Here is an 18,616-nt window from a genome sequence, read left to right on the forward strand (position 1 = left end):
TCGATCTCAGCCTTGAATATACTCAAAAGATTCAGCATTCACGGCCCTCTGGGGCAGAGAATTCCAAAGATTCACAACCCTCTGAGTGAAGAAATTCCTCCTCATCTCGGTCTTAAATGGCCGACCACTTATCCTGAGACTATGCCCCCTAGTTCTAGACACTCCAGCCAGGGGAAACAACCTCTCAGCATCTACCCTGTCAATCCCCTTCAGAATCTCGTATGTTTCAATGAGATCACCTCTCATTCTTCTAAACTCCAGAGAGTATAGGCCCATTCTACACAATCTCTCATCATAGGACAGCCCTCTCATCCCAGGAATCAATCTAGTGAACCTTCGTTGTACCGCTTCCAAGGCATGTGTATCCTTCCTTTAGATAAGGAGACCAAAACTGTGCACCGTACTCCAGGTGTGGTCTCACCAAGGCCCTGTACAATTGTAGCAAGACTTCCTTACTCTTATACTCCAACCCCCTTGCAATAAAGGCTAACATGCCATTTGCCTTCCTTATTGCTTGCTGTATATGCATTCTAGCTTTCTGTGTTTCTTGCACGAGGACACCCAAATCTCTCTGAACACAAACATTTGAAAGTTTCTAACCATTTAACAAATATTCTGTTTTTCTATTCTTCTTACCAAAGTGAATAACCTCACATTCCCCTATATTATACTCCATCTGCCACCTTACTGCCCACTCACTTAATCTATATCCCTTTGCAGACCTATATCCCTTTTAATCTTGAGGCCTGTAAGGAATGTGTCCCAGCCGCTCTCTTCCATGGGTCACAGCTCCTATCAATGGAACAGAAGGCTCCTTTACAACTGTTTTTAGAGTCAGGAAGAATAATGGTGAATGCTGGAAACGTGCTGTCAAATCAGAGATTGGTGTCAAACTGCGATCTGTTCCTGACTGAAAGTGAAACGGCAGGGTTACGTTTCCAGTGTAGAAATGACTGGTAATTATTCCACGAAGATTTAATAGGCATGTGTGACAGTCGAGTCTACCATTTTAAGGGAGGTGTTAACTCATTTAAAATAAACCCATTTAAAATAAATTGATGAATGTCTGCATTAAAATAGCAGAGGGAGGAGTTCACAGGAGCCTGTTAACTGCTGGTACAATTATACAACAGACATTTGATCTCCAGATAAAGAAGGACCTGCAGCATGTTTCCAGGAATTCCCTGTTTTATTGATGTGTGCGTGTTAGACACCAGGATAACTAAAAATACACGACCCAGAACATCCATGGGGTGCGATCCCAACAGTTACCCTGGATCATTCCCACTGCGGAACTCCACCACTGACCCTGCTGAAGGTTATAGGCTCAGGGAATGGGGCCTCCAGGAGTGGACTGTGAGAAAGCTGGGTTTCAGTATCCTGACACATATTTGGTGAGGAACCAGAGGAATCCTTACTATGGAACCGTCTGAGGTTTTATCCACCGGGATGAGATGGGATGGGATGATTGATTTATATATTTAATGGTTTGAAGCATCGGTCCAGTCTTGTTAATAACTGTCAGAAGCTGTGTGCAATGTCTAATTGATATGGGATTATGTGGGTAATATCTGTTTTGAAAGGACGGGTTGAACCTTGTAACAATCCCCCCAGAGATGAGCTGGGATTGAGGGACAGGACTGAAGGTGAGCAATAGTGCCCTGCACTTTGCACTAATTAGTGACAAACTCTGTGTGTTAAAGTTTACTCATTCACACTTGTGTTGTGCTGTGCCGATTGCTCCCAGTTTGTGAATGGTCAGGATTGTTTTTGCTGCAGTATTTTCTATTGAGCTTTGGCGGGACCCACTGATTGGGTGAGACAGAGCCTGGAACCGTGACCTCACAGCACCACCGGATGTGCGGCCGCAGGGTCCTAATGCCCAACAACTTCATTAGCTCTCAGCGGGTTCGGAGCAACAACTGAAAAGATTCTCACAGCGTTTGCTGTGTGTGTACAAAGCTCGTCATTCTGAATGTGTGCAAGCACATTCCACACAGAGAAATCATTATCTTCAGACATTATTGATCAGCATTTTATTTCCTTTAGTCACAGTGTAACTTCCGAGCGCTGAATCCCTTTAACATTTATTGATAACCCATTGTCTTGTGGGCTGTTGTTTAGAAAGTGATGTCACAATGACCATTCCGTTACCAAGGTGAGCCTGTTTGTTTGCAGTATTCAGTTGGAAAGGGGATTAAATCACACCGAGGATAATGAGCAGCCACCCACCAGCAGGACACAAAGAGGCTGCAAAGGGATATTGACAGGTTAAGTGAGTGGGCAAGAAGGTGGCAGATGGAATATAATGTGGAGAAATGTGAGGTTATTCACTTTGGCAGGAAGAATAGAAAAACAATATTTTTTAAATGGTGAGAAATTATGAAATGCTATGGTTCAGAGGGATTTGGGTTTCCTCGAACACAAATCACAGAGAGTTAGCATGCAGGTACAGCAAGCAATTAGGAAGGCAAATGGCATGTTGGCCTTTATTGCAAGGGTGTTGGAATACAAGAGTAAGGAAGTCTTACTACAATTGTACAGGGCTTTGGTGAGACCACACCTGGAGTTCTGTGTACAGGTTTTTGGTCTCTGTACCTAAGGAAGGATATACAGGCCTTAGAGAGGGTGCAACGAAGGTTGACTAGATTGATTCCTGGGATGAGAGGCTTGTTCTATGATGAGAAATTGAGTAGATTGGGCCTATACTCTCTGGAGTTTAGAAGAATGAGAGGTGATCTCATTGAAAAATACAAGATTCTGAGAGGGCTTGACAGGGTAGATGCTGAGAGGCTGCTTCCCCGGGCTGGAGAGTCTAGAACTAGGGAGCATAGTCTCAGGATAAGGGTAGGTCATTTAGGACTGAGAGGAGAGGGTTGTGAATCTTTAAAATTCTCTACCCCAGAAGGCCGTGGATGCTCAGTCGTTGAGTATATTCATGGCTGAGATCAATAGATTGTTGGATATTAAGGGAATCAAGGGATATGCGGAGCGGGTGGGAAAGTGGAGTTGAGTTCAAAGATCAGCCATGATCTTGTTGAATGGTGGAGCAGGATCAAGGGGCCGTATGGCCTACTCCTGCTCCTATCCCGTGTAGTCCCACACTCCAGCTTTTTCCCATATCACTGCAAATTAGTCCTTTCAAGTATGTGAAAATAGAATGAGAGTAAACTAGCAAGAAATATGAAAACAGACTGTAAGTGCTTCTACAAGTGAGTAAAAAGGAAGAGAGAAGCAAAAGTAAGTGTTGGTTCCTTAGAGGCTGAGACAAGAGAAATTATATTGGGGAACAAGAAAATGGCAGGGATTTTAAACAAATATTGTATATCCGTCTTCATAGTAGAAGACACAAAAAGCAGACCCAAAATAGTGGGGAACCAAGGGGCTAATGAGAGTGAGGAACTTAAAGTAATTAATATCAGTAGATAAAAAGTACTTAAGAAACTAATGGGACTAAAATCCGACAAATCCCAATGACCACACGGCCTACATCCGAGGGTTCTAAAAGAGGTGGCTGCAGAGATAGTGGATGCATTGGTTGTGATCTTCCAAAATTCCCCAGACTCTAGAACAGTCCCAATGGATTGGAAGGTAGCAAATGTAACACCGCTATTCAAGAAAGGAGGGAAGAGTGAAAACAGGGAACTACAGGCCAGTTAGCCTGACATCAGTCGTCGGGAAAATGCTGGAATCCACTGTTAAGGAAGTGGTAACAGGGCACTGAGAAAATAATAACATGATTAGGCAGAGTCAACATGGCTTTATAAGGTAAATCGTGTTTAACAAATTTATTAGAGTTTTTTGAGGATGTAACTAGCAGGGTAGATAAAGGGGAACCAGTGGATGTAGTATATTTGGATTTCCAAAAGGCAATCGATAAGGTGCCACATAAAAGGTTGCTACGCAAGATATGGGCTCATGGGGTTGGGGGTAATATAGTAACATGGATAGAGGATTGGTTAACGGGCAGAAATCAGGGAGTGGGGATAAATGGGTCATTTTCCGTTTGGCAGGCTGTAACTAGTGAGGTGCTGCAAGGATCAGTGCTTGGGCCTCAGCTATTTACAATCTATATCAATGACTTTGATGAAGGGACCGAGTGCAATGTATCCAAGTTTGCTGACGATACAAAGCTAGGTGGGACAGTAAGCTGTGAGGAGAACACAAAGAGCCTGCAAAGGGATATAGACAGGTTAAGTGAGTGGGCAATAAGGTGGCAGATGCAGTATAATGTGGGGAAATGTGAGGATATGCACTTTGGTCGGATCTATAGAAAAGCAATATTTTTTATACGGTGAGAAACTATTAAATGTTGGAGCTCAGAGAGATTTAGGTGTCCTCGTACAGGAAACACAAAGTTAGCATGAAGGTACAGCAAGCAATTAGGAAGGCAAATGGCATGTTGCCCTTTATTGCAAGGGGTTGGAGTACAAGACTGAGGAGTTAGTGCTGTTGGGGAGGGTTTAAATTAATTTGGCAGGGAGATGGGCACCAGGATGTAGCATTAGAAAGGAGAAGCAAAGGATTGGGAGAGACAGATAGCATTATAGTAAGACAGAGTAAGGTAATAGATGGGATCAGACTAAGGGAGATTACAAGAAGGTTTAAGATAGGTTTACAGTGCATGTGTGTAAACGCACGAAGCGTGGTAAATAAGGTTGGTGAGCTGCAGGCGCAGATAGCCACATGGGAATATGGTGTTGTGGTGATAATGGAAACCTGGCTCAAAAAAGGGCAGGATTGGGTCCTAAATATTCCTGGATATAACGGGCACTTGGAGAGGTTTAAGCTAATTAAGGAGAGCCAACAAGGATTTGTATAAGGCAGATCGTGTTTGACTAATCTAATTGAATTTTTAGATGAAGTTACAGGGAGGATTGATGAAGGGAATGCAATGGATGTTGTCTACATGGATTTTAAGAAGGCGTTTGACAAAGTAACACATAGAAGGCTGGTTAACAAAATTGAGGCTCATGGAATAGGTGGATCAGTGGCAGCTTGGAAAAGGAATTGGCTTAAGGGCAGAAAACAGCGAGTTGTAGTAAATGGCTGTTTTTCAGACTGGAGGATAGTGTACAGTGGTGTTCTCCAAGGGTCAGTGCTGGGGCCACTGCTTTTTTTGATATATATAAATGACCTGGATATTGGAATACAAAGTAGAATTTCTAAATTTGCCAATGATACCAAACTCTGGGGTGTGGCAAAGTGAGGATGATACTGCAACAGGACTTAGAAACACTAGCAGAATGGGCAGACAAGCGGCAGATGGAATTTAATACAGAGAAGTGTGAGGTGATGCATTTTGGCAGAAGGAACAGGGAGAAGCAATATACACTTAATGGCACAGTTTACACTTAATGGCACAGTTTTAAAGAGTGTGCAGGGACAGAGGGCTGCCTTTAAAGAGGAGATGGTTCGGGTACAGTCAAGGTACATTCACACGAGGGGAAAAGGTAGGACAACCAAAGCCAGAGCTCCTTGGATGATGAAAGAGATAGGGAGTAATTTGAAGCAGAAAAAGGGGGAGTATGACAGATGTCAGGTTCAAAGGGGAAGTTTCTCTCTCCACAGATGTTGCCTGGCCTGCTGAGTGTTTCCAGCATTTTCTGTTATTTCAGATTTCCAGCATCCGCAATATTTTGCTATTTTATAAAAAACTGGTTTGGCCACAACTGCAATATTGTGTCCAATTCTGTGAACTGCACTTTAGGAAGGATGTGAAGGTTTAGAGAGGGTGCGGAAAAGATTTACAAGAATGGTTCCAGGGATGAGGAACTTCAGTTACATGGATAGACTGGAGAAGCTGGGGTTGTTCTCCTTAGAGCAGAAAAGGTTGAGAGTAGATTTGATAGAGGTGTTCAAAATCATGAGGGGTCTAGACAGAGTAGATAGAGAGACACTGTTCCCATTGGCGGAAGGGTCGAGAACCAGAGGACACAGATTTAAGGTAATTGGCAGAGGAATCAAAGGTGATATGGGGAAAAACTTTTTACACAGTGAGTGGTTAGGATCGGGAATGCACTGCCTGAAAGGGTGGTGGAGACAGATTCAATCGTGGCTTTCAAAAGGGAATTGGATGAGTACCTGAAGAACAAAAATTTGCAGGGCTACGAGGGAAGGGTGGGGGAGTGGGATTAGCTGAAGTGCTCTTGCAGAGAGATGGCACAGACTTAATGGGCTGAATGGCCACATTCTGTGCTGTAACCATCCTATGATTCTACGAACACGTTAAACCTGCATCAAATAATTACCAGTCATTTTTAGACTGGGAACTTAACCCTGCCGTTTCACTTTCAGTCAGGAACAGATCGCAGTTTGACACCTGGTGTCTCAGCAGGTCGGATGACTCAGTGAATCCCTTCCCACACACAGAGCAGGTGAACGGTCTCTCCCCAGTGTGAACTCGCTCCTGTTTCAGCAGGTCGGATGACTCAGTGAATCCCTTCCCACACACAGAGCAGGTAAACGGCCTCTCCCTAATGTGAACTCGCTCCTGTTTCAGCAGGGTGGATGACTGAGTGAAACCCTTCCCACACTCAGAGCAGGTGAACGGTGTTTCCCCAGTGTGAACTCGCTGATGTATCAGCAGGTGGAAAGACTGAGTGAATCCCTTCCCACAGTCAGAGCAGTTGAACGGCCACTCCCCAGTGTGAATTTGCTCGTGTATCAGCAGGTGGGATGACTGAGTGAATCCCTTCCCACACTCGGAGCAGGTGAACGGCCTCTCCCCGGTGTGAACTCGCTGGTGTGTCAGAAGGTTTGATGAACACACGAATCCCTTCCCACACTCGGAGCAGGTGAATGGCCTCTCCCCGGTGTGACTTCGCTGGTATATAAGCAGGTTGGATGAACAAGTGAATCCCTTCCTACACTTGGGGCAAGTAAACGGCCTCTTCCCAGTGTGAGTGCGCTGGTGTACAGTGAGGTGAGATGATCACCTGAACCCAGTCCCGCAGTAAGAGCACCTGAACGGTCTCTCATCAGTGTGAACGCATTGATGGTGTGTCAGTTCCCTGGAACTTTTATAGCACTTCCTGCAGTTCTGACATTCAACAGGTCTCTCGTCAGTGTGAACTCGCCAGTGCTGCAGCAGATTGCATGACTGAGTGAATCCCTTCCCACACACAGTGCAGGTGAACGGCCTCTCCCCGGTGTGACTGCACTTGTGTCTCAGCAGGCCAGATGATCGGCTGAAGCCTCGTCCACACACAGAACACGTGTATGGTTTCTCCCCGCTCTGAATGGTGCTTTCTGTTTCCATGTTCAAAGGTCCTGATGAATCGAGTGACTCTGTCAGATCTTGAAGTGATGTTTGGTTTGAGTTTCCCATCTACAAATCCTCCCCTTCTAATACCCTGCAAAATAAATTTAAAACAGGAAAAAGGGAGGGTGAGAGAGAACCCACAAAAAAAACAAGGCAGGTTGTGAAATTGAGCTGAATTAATCTGGGAATTTGTGAGGCCTGCACTAGAAAAAAGTGCCCATGAAAGTTGCGGGATTGTCGTAAAAACCCAACTGGTTCACTAATGTCATTCAGGGAAGGGAACCCAGCACCCAGTCTGGGCCGACTCAAGACTCTGGCCTCTATGGGAGGAGAGAGAGTCAGGTGGGAGGGGGAGGAGTGAAGGAGTGAATTTATACATCTGTAACTCGACGAGAACTTTGACAGCACCTCCCAAACACGTGAACTCTGCCACCTAGAAGGACAAGGGCAGCTGGTGCATGGGAACACCATCACCTCCCAGTTACCCTCCAAGTCACACTCCTGACTTGGGCATATATCACCGTTCCTACTCGGTGTTGCCCCGGGCCTGGCGGCTCCGGCTCGGGGCCTCAGAACCACACTCGGAGTGGATGAGGGTTCCAGCCCTGGGACTGTACATGGGGATTCCAACCCTGGGAATGTACATGGGGATTCCAACCCCAGGACTGTACATGGGGATTCTAACCCTGGGACTGTACATGGGGATTCCAACCCTGGGACTGAACATGGGGATTCTAACCCTGGGACTGAACATGGGGATTCTAACCCTGGGAATGCACATGGGGATTCCAAACCTGGGAATGCACATGGAGATTCCAACCCTGGGACTGTACATGGAGATTCCAACCCTGGGGCCATGTATGGGGATTCCAAACCTGGGGCAGTACATGGGGATTCCAACCCTGGGACTGTACATGGGGATTCCAAACCTGGAACTGTAGATGGGGATTGCACCCCTGGGACGGTATATGGGGATTCTAACCCTGGGACTGTACATGGGGATTCTAACCCTGGGACTGTACATGGGGATTCCAAACCGTGGGTTGTACATGGGGATTCTAACCCTGGGACTGTACATGGGGATTCCAACCCTGGGGCAGTACATGGGGATTCCAACCCTGGGACTGTACATGGGGATTCCAACCCTGGGACTGTACATGGGGATTCCAACCCTTGGACTGTACGTGGGGATTTCAACCCTTGGACTGTACATGGGGATTCTTACCCTGGGACTGTACATGGGGATTCCAACCCTGGGACTGTACATGGGGATTCCAACCCTGGGACTGTACATGGGGATTCTGCCCCTGGGACTTTACATGGGGCTTCTAACCCTGGGACTGTACATGGGGATTCCAACCCTGGCACTGTACATGAGGATTCTACCCCTGGGACTGTAGATGGGGATTGCAACCCTGTGACTGTACTTTGGGATTCTACCCGTGGGACTGTACATGGTGTTTCCAACCCTGGGACTGTACATGTCAATACTAACCCTGGGATTATACACGGGGATACTAACCCTGCGTATGTCTATGGGGATTCTAACCCTGGGACTGCAGATGGGGATTCCACCCCTGTGACTGTACATGGGGATTCTGCAGCTGGGACTGCACATTGGGATTCAAACCCTGGGACAGTACATGGGGATTTCTATCCTGGGACAGTACATGGGGATTCTAATCCTGTGACTGTCTATGGGGATTCTAACCCTGGGACTGTACATGGGGTTTCCAACCCTGGGACTGTATATGTGTATTCTAACCCTGGGAATGTACCTGAGGATTCTACCCCTGGGAATGTACATGGGGATTACAAACCTGGGACTATACATGGGGAATCTACCCCTGGGACTGTACATGGGGATTCCAACACTGGGCCTGTACATGGGCATTCTAGCCCCGTGACTGTACATGGGCATTCCAGCCCTGGGACTGTACATGGAAATTCCAACACTGGGACTCTACAAGGTGAGTCCAACCCTGGGACTGTACATGGGGTTTCTAACCCTGGGACTGTACATGGGGATGCTAAACCTGGGACTGTACATGGGGATTCCAACCCTGGGACTGTACATGGGGATTCCAACCCTGACACAGTACATGCAGAATCTAACCCTGGGACAGTACATGGGGATTTCAACCCTGGGACAGTACATGGGGATAGCAACCCTGGGGCATTACATGGGGATTCCAAACCTGGGACTGTACATGGGGATTCCAACACTGGAACTGTAAGTGGGGATTCTAACCCTGGAACTGTACATGGGGACTCTAACCCTGGGACTGTACATTGGGATTCCAGCCCTGGGACTGTACATGGGGATTCTACTCCTGGGACTTTACATGGAGATTCTACCCCTGGGAATGTACATGGGGATTACAACCCTGGGACTATACATGGGGATTCTAACCCTGGGACTGTACATGGGGATTCCAACACTGGGGCTGTACATGGTGATTCCAACCCTGGGACTGCACATGGGGATTCCAACCCTGGGACTGCACATGGGGATTCTAACCCTGGGTCTGTATATGGGGATTCCAACTCTGGGAATGTACATGGGGATTCCAACCCTGGGACTGTACATGGTGATTCCAACCCTGGGACTGCACATGGGGATTCCAACCCTGGGACTGCACATGGGGATTCTAACCCTGGGTCTGTATATGGGGATTCCAACTCTGGGAATGTACATGGGGATTCCAACCCTGGGACTGTACAGGGGGATACCAACCCTGGGACTATACATGGCAATTCCAACCCTGGGACTGTACATGGGGATATCACCCCTGTGACTGTACAAGGGGATTCTGCCCCTGGGACTGTACATGGGGCATCTAACCCTGTGACTGTACATGCGGATTCCAACCCTGGCACTGTACATGAGGATTCTACCCCTGGGACTGTAGATTGGGATTGCAACCCTGTGACTGTACATTGGGATTCTACCCGTGAGATTGTACATGGGGATTCTAACCATGGGACTGTACATGGTGTTTCCAACCCTGGGACTGTACATGTAAATTCTAACCCTGGGACTGTACACGGGGATACTAACCCTGCGACTTTCTATGGGGATTCTAACCCTGGGACTGTAGATGGGGATTCCACCCCTGTGACTGTACATGGGGATTCTGCACCTGGGACTCCACATTGGGATTCAAACCCTGGGACTGTACATTGGGATTCTAACCCTGGGACAGTACATGGGGATTCCAACCCTGGGACAGTACATGGGGATTCCAACCCTGGGACAGTACATGGGGATTCCAACCATGGGACTGCACACGGAGATTCTAATCCTGCGACTCTCTATGGGAATTCTAACCCTGTGACTGTACATTGGGATTCCAACACTGACTGTACATGGCGATTCTAACCCTGGGACTGTACATGGGGATTCTAACCCTGGGACTGTACATGGGGATTCCAACCCTGGGACTGTATATGGTTATTCTAACCCTGGGAATGTACATGGGGATTCTACCCCTGGGAATGTACATGGGGATTACAACCCTGGGACTGTACATGGGGATTCCAACACTGTGCCTGTACATGGGCATTCTAGCCCCGGGAATGTACATGGGGATTCCAGCCCTGGGACTGTACCTGGGAATTCCAACCCTGAGACTGTACATGGCGATTCCAACCCCGGGACTGCACATGGGGATTCTAACCCTGTGACTGTACATGGGGATTCTAACCCTGGGTCTGTACATGGGGATTCCAACCCTGGCACTGTACATGGGGATGCTCACCCTGGGACTGCATATGAGGATTCTAACACTGGGACTGTACATGGGGATACCAGCCCTGGGACTGTACTTGGAGTTCAAACCTTGGGACTGTACATAGTGTTTCAAATCCTGCGACAGCACATGGGGTTTCAAAACCTAGGAATGTACATGGGGATTCCAACCCTGGGACTGTACATGGGGATTGCACCCCTGGGACTGTACATGGGGATTCTAACCCTGGGACTGTACATGGGGATTCTGACCCTGGGACTGTACGTGAGGATTCTAACCCTGGGACTGTACATGGGGATTCTAACCCTGGGACTGTAAATGGGGATACCACCCCTGTGACTGTACATGGGGATTCTGCCCCTGGGACTGTACATGGGGCTTCTAACCCTGGGACTGTAAATGAGGATTCCAACCCTGGCACTCTACATGAGAATTCTACCCCTGGGACTGTAGATGTGGATTGCAACCCTGTGACTGTACATTGGGAGTCTACCCGTGGGACTGTACATGGTGATTCTAACCATGGGGCAGTACATGGGGATTCCAACCCTGGGACTGTACATGGGGATTCCAACCCTGGGGCTGTATATGGTGACTGCAACACTGGTACTGTACATGGAGATTCTAACCCTGGGACTGTACATGGGGATTCCAAACCCTGGGACAGTACATGGTGATTCCAAACCTGGGCCTCTCCACGGGGATTCTAACCCTGCAACTGTCTATGGGGATTCTAACAATGTGACTGTACATGGGGATTCTTCCCCTGGGACTGTACATGGGGATTCCAACCCTTGGACTGCATGTGTGGATTACAACCCTGGGACTGTACATGGGTATTCCAACCCTGGGACTATACATGGGGATTCTAACCCTGGGACTGCACATGGGGATTCTAACCCTGGGACTGCATGTGTGGATTACAACCCTGGGACTGTACATGGGTATTCCAACCCTGGGACTATACATGGGGATTCTAACCCTGGGACTCTAAATGTGGATTCCAACCCTGGGACTGCACATGAGGATTCCAACCCTGGGACTGTACATGAGGATTCCAAACCTGGGATTGTACATGGGAATACCAACCCTGGGACTGCAAATGGGGATTGTAACCCTGGGACAGGACATGGGGATTCCAACCATGGAAATGTACATGGTGATTCCAATCTTGAGGCTATACACGGGGATTCTAACCCTGGGACTGTACATGGGGATTCCATCCCTGGGACTGTACATGGGGATTCCATCCCTGGGACTGTACATGGGGATTCCATCCCTGGGACTGTACATGGGGATTCCATCCCTGGGACTGTACATGGGGATTCCATCCCTGGGACTGTACTTGGGGATTCTAACCCTGTGACTGTACATGGGGATTCCAACTCTAGGGCCGTACATGGGGATTCCAGCCCTAGGACTGTACATGGGGATTGCAAGCCTGGGACAGTACATGGGGATTCTACCCTTGGGAGTGTACATGGGGATTCCAACCCTGCGACTGTACATGGGGATTCCAGCCCTGGGACTGTACATGGAGATTGCAGCCCTGGGACTGTACATGGGGATTGCAGCCCTGGGACTGTACATGGGGATTCCAACCCTGGGACTGTACATGGGGATTCCAACCCTGGGAGTGTACATTGGGATTGCTACCCTGGGACTGGACATGGGGATTCCAACCCTGGGAGTGTACATGGTGATTGCTACCCTGGGACTGGACATGGGGATTCCAAACCTGGGACTGTACATGGTGATTCTAACCCTGTAAATGCACATGGGGATTGTTGTATCCGTGTGTTAATGGAGACACGGAATACAGGAGTTGGTTTAACAGGTGTTTACTGAACAAAGTCTGGAGGTGAACTAAAAGATACAAAGAGCTATACAGGCTTATATACCCGAGTGGTCACTACCGGTATTACAGTACACAGGGTCTCTTAAAGGTACATACACTACAATTCCTCCCCTTTTAGATAATTAGTACATAACATTTTAAGTAATCATTAATTAACATGTTTACAAGAACAATAATCTACACATTTGCTGCAGTTAATCAATTATAAGTCAGTCTCTCTGGAGGCTTCCTGACTTGTTCCGGATAACGCCTCGGTGGTGTAGTAGTTTTCGGTGGTGAAGTAGGTTCTTTTGGCAAGGTCGATTCAGCTTGAATGCCAGTGTCGGGTTCATCTGGTTCCAGTATCACCGGATCAGAGGCAGATACTATGGGTATCTCTGCTTCATCATTAGGCGTATAGAGTTGTGGTGTAGGTTGTCCCTTTTCGGATGACTCTATGATCTGGTCAGCATGGCGCCTTATTTTGCTTTCACCAATGTCCATGGTACACATCAGCGGTCCTAGTCGTGTGCAAATAGTTCCAGGCTGCCATTTCTCGGTACGGTAGTCCCGGGCCAAAACTTGTTGACCTATCTGGAAGGTTCTAGTTGGCCTTTCATTCATGCCTTGAAATTGCCGGTTCTCTACGTCCCTTCTGATGTTTGGCTTGATCAAATCCAGCCGGCATCTTAGTCTTCTATTGAAAAACATCATGGTGGGAGTTTGGTTTGTAACCACATGTGTTGCATTCCTGTATGCAAACAAGAAGTTATCTACCTTATGTTGTAGATTTATGTCTTCATTACCCATGGCCTTTATGGCCTTCTTGAAGGTCTGGACAAACCTTTCAGCTAATCCATTGGTGGCGGGATGGTATGGGGTGGACGTGTAGTGCTTAACCCCATTGTTTTTTAAGAACTTCCTGAATTCTTCGGATACAAACTGCGGCCCATTATCAGAACAGATCTGTTCAGGCAGCCCATTCCTGGCAAATATGGTCCTTAATACTGTGATGGTTTTTTCCGTGGTGGTGGAGGACATCTTTATTACCTCCGGCCACTTGGAGTGTGCATCAACCGCGATTAAGAACATTGAGTCCATAAATGGACCAGCAAAGTCGATATGTACCCTTTGCCATGGAGATGAGGGCCACTCCCATGGATGTAGAGGGGCTTGTGGTGGGGCGTTTTGGACCTTCTGGCATCCTAGACAGCTCTTGGTCATTTCTTCGAAGTCTCCATCGATACCTGGCCACCACACAAACGCTCTGGCTAGGTTCTTCATTTTCACTCCACCCAGATGCCCCTCGTGAAGCTCCTTTAGCACTTATTCCTGGAGTTTGGGTGGAATCACCACTCTGGATCCACACATCAAGGTTCCTCGGCACACTGACAGCTGTTCTCCTCTTTGCAAGAATGCTGGCGACAGTGGTTCACCATGTGCTGGCCATCCCTTCACCGTTAAATCGTAGACTCGTGAGAGAGTCGGGTCATTTCTCGTTTCCTTTTCAATGGTAGAATTTGTTACTGGTAGACATTCTACTATGGTTGAGTGGAACATCTCCACTGGGTCCACTGTAGGTGCCTCTTCTACCTTTGGCAACGGTATGGGCGACAAACCGTCAGCATTCCCATGCTGTTTTGATCCTTTGTATTCTATGTCATATTGGTGTGCCCCTAGGAAAAGGGACCACCTCTGTAGCCTTTGCGCTGTCATAATGGGAACGCCCTTTTTAGGTTTGAATATGGAGACGAGGGGTTGATGGTCAGTCAGCAAGGTAAATTTTTGTCCGTGTAGGTAATGGTTGAATTTCTTCACTCCCAATACCCGGCTGAGTGCTTCCCTGTCGATCTGGGCATAGTTACGCTCAGCTGAGTTCAATGAGCATGACGCAAAAGCTATCGGCCGCTCCGAGCCATCAGGGGAACGATGCGATAATACCGCTCCTACGCCGTAAGGGGATGCATCGCACGCCAGTCTGATTGGCAGTGATGGGTTGTAATGAGCCAACACTTCCTTGGACGTGATCAAGCCTTTGCATTTATGGAAGGCACGTTTAGAGTCTTCGCTCCATTTCCAAATTACTCCCGTTTGTAGCAGTGCGTTAAGAGGGTGCAGAACAGTTGACAAGTTCGGTCAAAATTAATGATAGTAATTTATCAATCCCAGGAACGACCTTAATTGTGAGACATTTTCAGGTGCTGGGGCTTTTATGACCGCTTCAATTTTTTCAGGTGACTTATGCAACCCTTCTTCGTTAATTATATGGCCACAATATGATATTTGTTTCTGGAAAAATTGGCACTTGGGGCGATTTGCTCGTAGACCCCGTACTCTCAGCCTAGTGAGCACCTGCTCCAAATTGGCAAGGTGCTCGTTGTCGTTTTCTCCTTTTACAAGGATGTCGTCTAGGTAGCATTGAGTCCTCGGAATTCCTTGCAGGACTTGCTCCATAGCTCTTTGCCAGATAGCTGGAGCTGATGCTACTCCGAAAACCAGTCGATTGTACTGGTACAGGCCTTTGTGTGTATTTATCGTGAGATACTTTTCAGAGGCCTCTTCAGCCTCCAACTGTAGATATGCTTGTGCCAAGTCAATTTTGGTGAAACGTTTCCCTCCGGATAGTGAGGCGAAAATATCTTCTATCCTCGGGAGAGGATACTGTACCATGTGAAGGATCGGGTTTACAGTCACCTTGAAGTCCCCACAGATGCAAATTTTTCTCTGTTCTTCAGATTTATCATTATTCAACGTTTTCTTCATGACCGGGACGATGGGTGTTGCCCACTCGCTCCAATCTACCTTGGATAACACACCTGCTTTTTCCAAATTCTCCAGCTCTGCCTCGACTGCTGGACGAATTGCGTATGGCACCGGCCTTGCCTTAAAAAACTTGGGAATTGCCGCATCTTCCACTTTTATTGAGGCGGTGACGCCTTTCAAGGTTCCTAGTTCCTGTTGAAACACTTATTTGGCGTTAGCCAAGATGCTTTTAATCGTTCAGGTATGACGTCATCATCATTTATTTTCTTACTGGTCACCGTCAGTGCCTGAATGGAGTGCCAGTCTAAACGTATCTTCCTGATCCATTCACGTCCCAACAACGGTGGACCACCATTTTGCAGAACGTATAAATACAACTTCTGTATTTCCTTGCCGTTGTATACAACAGGCACCTTTATTTTCCCTCTGGGGTATACTTTCTGCCCCGTATATGTCTTGAAGATAATGGATGTGTCTTTCAAAGGTATATGCGGAAATAGCCGCTCGTAATCCCGTCGACTTATGACTGTCAGAGCTGATCCTGTATCTAGCTCCATTTTAACTGGGGACCCCGCTATCATGAGGGTAACTCAAATGGTCTGGTAATCTTCTTTGGCAATTACATTATGTAATTTGAGACAGCTTAGTCTCTTGTTTCTGGAGTCGCTATCGCTCTTCTGGTCTTCGGAGCTACTGTCCATCATCATTTGTACCTTTCTGTACTTTTCCTTATTGATTTTATTTCTGTCAGTGGATTTTTTTTTCCAGATCGACATACACGTGCAATGTGTCCCATCTTTCCGCATTGCCTGCATGGTTTGTCCTTGAACCAGCAGTCCCTCTGGTCATGGGTGGATCTGCCGCAGCGATAACATCTCTCGAAACCCCGTGTCATTTCATGGGTGCCGAAGTCCTGTGGCTTTTGCTGTATCTCTGCAGCTCCTCTTGCTGCTGCTTCGTGTGATACAGCCACACTGAAAGCCTTGTCCAGTGTCAAATCTTTCTCAGAAAGTAGCCTTTTCTGTGTTCCTTCACTTAGGAGACCGCAGACGAAGTTGTCTCGTAGAGAATCTGCCAGTCCTGCCCCGAATTGGCAGTGCTTTGACAGCTTTCTTAATTCGGTGAGGTAATCAGCGTTACTTTCATTCTTGTGCTGATTCCTCCTGAAGAATTTGAATCGTTCCGCTATCAGCAGCGATGTTGGGTTTAAGTGCTCCTGTAGGGTATCAACAATCTCCTTAAAATTCTTGTCCATCGGTTTGGCTGGAGTGATTAAGTTACGTAACAGCCCGTATGTCCTTGCGCCCATCAGATTTAGAAGTATCGATGCCTTTTTATCATCCTCTACTTCATTCGCTGTGCAATATACCTCCACTCTTTCCACATATGTGGTCCAATCCTCTATATCACTATCGAAAGCAGTAATATTGCCAGTCTTAGGCAACCTGAAAATCAAAAATGGCGCCTCCCGCGCTTTCCTTTCTTCTCTGCCGAGAAAAAATGCCGCCTCCCGCGCTTTCCCGTTGCTGCCGCTGCTGACAACGCTGTTCTCCGTGGTTTTTATTTACACAGATATTTTTAATAGTTGGAGACTCGTTCCCACCGGACTCTCTGGGACTTTTCCCTCCCTCTGCTTGGTCCGAATGCCGACCTGCTTTGCAGCGCCGGCCGTCTCCCGAGTGCTCCACCCTCCGTCTCTGTTTGCCTCCGCCTTCCGACTCGCTGCTCGGCCCCACTGAAGAGCCACCCGATCGAGCCCCAGCCCGCCGCCCAGGAAGGATTAGTGCAGTACCTGCCACCAGCCCGGCTAGCTGGTGAAACCACAGTTTCTTTTTTCTTCGACCTTCGTCTGAGGAATCGATCTCCTTGAGGTGCTGCCGAATTGCAGGTAAGTCCGTTTCTAATTCGTCGCCACTGTTGTATCCGTGTGTTAATGGAGACATGGAATGCAGGAGTTGGTATAACAGGTGTTTACTGAACAAAGTCTGGAGGTGAACTAAAAGATACAAGACGCTATACAGGCTTATATACCCGAGTGGTCACTACCGGTATTACAGTACACAGGGGCTCTTAAAGGTACATACACTACAGGGATTCCAAACCTGGGACTGTACATGGGGATTCTAACCCTGGGAGTGTACATCGGGATTCTAAACCAGGGACTGTACATGGGGATTCCAACCCTAGGACTGTAGATGGGGATTCCAAACCTGGGACTGTATATGGGTATTCTAAACCAGAGATTGTACTTGGGGATTCGAACGCTGGGACTGTACATGAGAATTCTAATCCTGGGACTGTACAAGGGGATTCCAACCCTGGGATTGTACATGGGGATTCTACCACTGTGACTCTACATGTGGATTCTAACCCTGGGACTGTAGATGGGTAATCCCACCCAGGGATCCTACATGGGTATGCTAACCCTGGGACAGTACATGAGGATTCCAACCCTGGGACTGTACACGAGGTTTCTAACCCTGGGGCTGTACCTGGTGATTCCAACACTGGGACTGTACATGGGGATTCATACCCTGTGACTGTTCATGGAGATTCCAACCAGGGGACTGTACATGGGGATCCCAACCCTGGGACTATACATGGGGATTCCAACACTGGGACTGTACATGGAGATTCTAAACCTGGTACTGTACATGGGGATTCTAACCCTAGGACTGTACATGGGGTTTCTGTAGTGTATGTACCTTTAAGAGCCCCTGTGTACTGTAATACCGGTAGTGACCACTCGGGTATATAAGCCTGTATAGCATCTTGTATCTTTTAGTTCACCTCCAGACTTTGTTCAGTAAACACCTGTTAAACCAACTCCTGCATTCCGTGTCTCCATTAACACACGGATACAACAGTGGCGACGAATTGGAAACGGACTTACCTGCAATTCGGCAGCACCTCAAGGAGATCGATTCCTCAGACGAGGGTCGAAGAAAAAAAAAAAAACTGTGGTTTCACCAGCTAGCCGGGCTGGTGGCAGGTACTGCA

The sequence above is a fragment of the Somniosus microcephalus genome, chromosome 4 (genome assembly GCF_052327205.1).
Source record: "Somniosus microcephalus isolate GS21.2 chromosome 4, FLI_Smic_1.0, whole genome shotgun sequence".
Lineage (NCBI taxonomy): Eukaryota > Metazoa > Chordata > Chondrichthyes > Squaliformes > Somniosidae > Somniosus > Somniosus microcephalus.